This window comes from Balaenoptera acutorostrata, chromosome 12 (genome assembly GCF_949987535.1).
Source record: "Balaenoptera acutorostrata chromosome 12, mBalAcu1.1, whole genome shotgun sequence".
Lineage (NCBI taxonomy): Eukaryota > Metazoa > Chordata > Mammalia > Artiodactyla > Balaenopteridae > Balaenoptera > Balaenoptera acutorostrata.
In genome coordinates, this window is record NC_080075.1 from 17,295,788 (window position 1) to 17,300,069 (window position 4,282).

A 4,282-nucleotide genomic window follows, 5' to 3' on the forward strand; every position below is an offset into this window, starting at 1 on the left:
TAAACCATTTTCACTGTTGCTGACTCTGGGCTCTTTCACTGGTCTTGAAGTTGGGCAAGCACAGTCCTTATAGGCCTGTGGGGTGCAGCCCAATAGCATATATATATTGCACATATATATGTGTGTGTGTGATGATATATGTCATATATATATCCATCTTTATTTCTATGTATCCATGTATTTATGTATCTATCTATCTATATATGTAGAGAGAGAGAGAGAGAGAGAGAGGGTCTAAAGTTTTTGTTAAATTCTAAAATGTCCTAAATCCCCTACTACCCATGTCTCCTATCTATACCCCAACCACATATCCCCCCACCAAAAAAACAATAAAGTATGAAAAAAGAAGGGGGACTGCTATTTGAGATACTCAATTCTAAAGTATGGATTGAGTTAAACCATGAGAAAATTGCACCAGGACCACATAATTCTGGTTCCATGTATAATTGCTTAAACTGAATGTTTCTTTGGCCTGATGTCATAGAGAAGCAGCTCTATGATTTTTTTTTTTTTTTTTGCCTTGTTTACTGATGATGACTTTCACTCAATTAAGTCATCTATATTCTTATTGGAATCCTTGTGGAAATTTTCTCCTTGTTCTGAGTGCTAGGAATTTTGCTATGTCTTATTCCTCCTGAGGATGTGACTTGTTTAGTCTTTTAGGATATTGTAAAGTTCACAAGTGATCATTTTTGCTTTAGTTTCAATATCCAGAGAGGACTCCCTGCAAAGAACAGAGCTCATCTCTAAATATAAAACTGGAGAATAAGATCAGAGTTGACACATGAGAAAGACTGATGATGGTGAATCATTTTAGTATTCAGTAATCATGTCTGAAGTTCTTTTTGCTCATGACTATGTGAGCTGGAAATCCCTGCTGAACGATAGAATTGGTTCTAGGCCTCCTAGATTAGCTAATTTTACCTATAACATTAGATTATTCTAATTATTATTATTATTATTTTCTTAACATCTCAAATCTTGTAATGAAAAAAAGAAATTCATTAAATAGCAAGCTGTTCATAGATGAGACAAAAAATAAAACACAATTTTAAAGCTTCCAATTGTTTTCCTCACTAATCTCTTTAGACTTCAGTATTTGGAGAACAGCCTGTCTTTCTTATCCTTACTTTAAAAAAAAATCCTAATCGTATCTAAACATGAAATAATAATAATTAGTTTAAAATGTCAGTGAGAAATTATTATAGTCTTATATTTGTAGATGGTTTTGTTGAGCATATATATATACTATATGCAATATTGAGTTACATGTTTGTTTACTAAAGAGTCTAATTTCATCATCTTTTCAACACAGATAATTTCAGTGACCATTTTAACACTGTAAAGATCTGATTGATGCAATGTATTCAATTTATGTACAGTCATATTTAAAAAGAGAAAAAAGAGGGGAATTTATTTGATGACTCTCTTGAATGTTTTCCTCTCAAGGATTACGCTATTGTTGGGAATAAGATCTTGTTAAATGAAAAATAAACTCTCTTTTTTTTTTTTGCATAAGGTACTGTTAGCTCTAGAAAAGATCACTATCCAGAAATCCTGATTAAACACAGCTGGGCTGTTGAGGAAACAATTAGTGAGAGTGCATCCTGAAGATAAATTTGACCGGAAGAGAAAAATTCTCAGCTTTCAGCTTTCAATATTTGAAGTGTGCTTTATCTCTAATGATCAAAATGCCTTCAGGGATTGCCTTTAATTTTCTTTCAGGGGTAGAAGAAACACATCTTCAGTGAGTCATAGGTATGGGAAATCTGTGCATTTTGGAAAGATTTTCAAAGTCTGAGATTATCTTTTATGGTCATTATAAAAATTTACAGTAATCTCTGTAGACTTCCTTCCCTGAAGTTGTTACAGGGAATCGGGTTGGGTATTTTACACAACTTTATTTCACTTACTCCTCAAAACACTACAATGTAGCCTTTTTTATAATTAAAAAAAAATAAGTAAATTAAAGACAAAATTAATTTTATTTTTCAGCAGTTTTAGATTAATAGGAAATTTTCACTGCAAGTGCAGAGAGTTCCCATAGATCTCCTCTCTACACTATCCCCAAAGTTCTTCCTATTATTAACAACTTGTATGAGTGTGGTACATTTGTCACATCTTGGCAATGACACTTCTATCAACTCAAGTCCATAGTTTACATCAAGGTTAACATTTTGTGTTGTACATTCTATGGGTTTTGACACATGCATAATGCCATTTATCCACCATTATAGTATGATACAAAATAATTTTCCCACTCTAAAAATGTTCTATGTTCTGCCAGTTCATCTTTCTACCCATCCCCTCAAGCCCCAGGCAACCTCTGATCTTTCTATTTTCTCTGTAGTTTTGCTTTTTTCAATATATCACATTATGGGAATCATACAGTATGTAGCATTTTCAGATTGGCTTCTTCTACTTAACAGTAAGCAGTTTAACTTCCTTTTTTTAATTTATGGCTTGATAGCTCATTTCTTTTTACCACAGAATAATATTTCATTAAAAGAATGTACCAAAATTTGTTTCTCCATCCACTTACTGAAGGGCATTTTAATTGCTTCCAATCTTTGGCAATTATGATTAAAGTTAATCTAAACATTCATTTGTAGATATCTATGGGAACATAAGTTTTTAATTCATTTAGAGTGTAATTTTGCATTTGACCTAGTAATGAATGAGACTTCCTGTTGCTCCACATCTTAGTCAGCATTTGGTTTTGTTAATGTTTTGGATTTTAGTCATTCCAATATGTGTGCAGTGGTATCACATGATTGTTGGTGCAGCTTTTTTAACTATTGAAGTGGTTAAAATAAGGGTTTTAAAGTAGCCAGCCTGTGAGTATTCTCGCTATTCTGATTTTGTAATAATCAGGGCAGGCTAAACATTTGCTATATGAAGACCATGTATATGTTCCCAGACCTAGTTCTTTCCCTAGGTCTAGTTTTATAAATGCTGATGATAACCAAGTTTGACATATATGATGCATCTTATGTAGGAAATGTCTGTGATTCTAGGTGTCTGATCAGCCTTAAGAAATAACAGCACAGCTAGTGTAATAACTTTTGTATATAACCACTGCTAATTTGATGATTACCAGTTGCCATTAAATGAATTGTAAAATTATCTTTTTTATTTTCTAGAAGAAAAAAAACAAAACAAGGAGCCAGAGGTCCTGATATTTCATTTTGTCTCTGATACTTCCTAGTTGTGTGATCTTAGGTGAGTTCCTTAAAAACATTGACTCAGTTTCCTTTTCTGTAAAATAGGGTTAATAATAGTAACTACTTTATAGGGTTACTGAAAGAAAGAATGAACTGATACAGTTAAAATGCTAGAATAGTGCCTGGCGTGTCATAAGTCTCCATGAATGGTAGCATGTTATTAGCATGCTGTAGATAATTTTTGAAATTAGAAAAAATGTTATGTATCTTGCCCAAATTTACCAGTTTAGAAAGTAGAGCAACTATGGCTGAATTTCAGGTTGTCTCTTGAGCTTATGTTCTTTCCAATATCCTATGAAGATTTTAAAGTTGATATGTGCATGGAAAGGCAGTGCCCCCATTTTCAAAATTTCTTGGCTTTTCAAGTGTGAAGCAATTAACTCCCAGCTGTACATTATTCCAGAGCAAAAGTTGCCTAAATAAATGAAGCCAATAGAGTGCATCTTTGGGGCCCTCTGCTCCTCTTTTCTTGCTAACAGTATCCCTTGTAAGCCAGCAAGTTCCATTTCTTGCTGTTCTCATCCTTCCCCTTTTGGCTACCCAGAAAGCCCTGTTGCTCCTGCCCTTTCATCCAATGTTATATATTATAACTATTAAACAAATCACTGACACTTTTATATACAGATGTTTTACTTTTATTGTAATTATTATTTTGATTTTATTTAAGAAGGTTCATAACAGAAAATAATGCCACCCCTTTGGAACTATTTCAATAATAGTAGGTTAATAGTTAATAATGATAATAACAATAGTTAATAATAGGGGTGATTTCAGTAGGTTTAAAATAATACATTTGCATTGTAGGCAGAAGACATACTTAGAAAGCTGGGTTCAAATCTTCTCTATCTTTTTATCCCATTGCACCTGTCACATCCCCCAGCATTCATTTGTCACATGAAATGTGTATTTGAATAAATGAATGACACATAATTTGGGCCCACCAACTCAGGAGGGATATGCAAAATCAATTACGCACAAATGAAGTGGGTGCCTTTACTCTTGAAAGAGAACATAACAGAGAGGGTCATTGGATGGCTACAACCAGGCATGGGAGTGGT

The 4,282-nt window shown here is 33.3% G+C and overlaps 1 non-coding gene across 1 annotated transcript; it reads left to right on the top strand.

The window, feature by feature from the left end:
- Positions 1 to 2,835: 2,835 nt before the first annotated feature.
- Positions 2,836 to 2,967, top strand: LOC114237696 (small nucleolar RNA SNORA72). The gene has a single exon (XR_003623211.2). It is a non-coding gene; the product is annotated as a small nucleolar RNA SNORA72 (small nucleolar RNA).
- Positions 2,968 to 4,282: the final 1,315 nt, after the last annotated feature.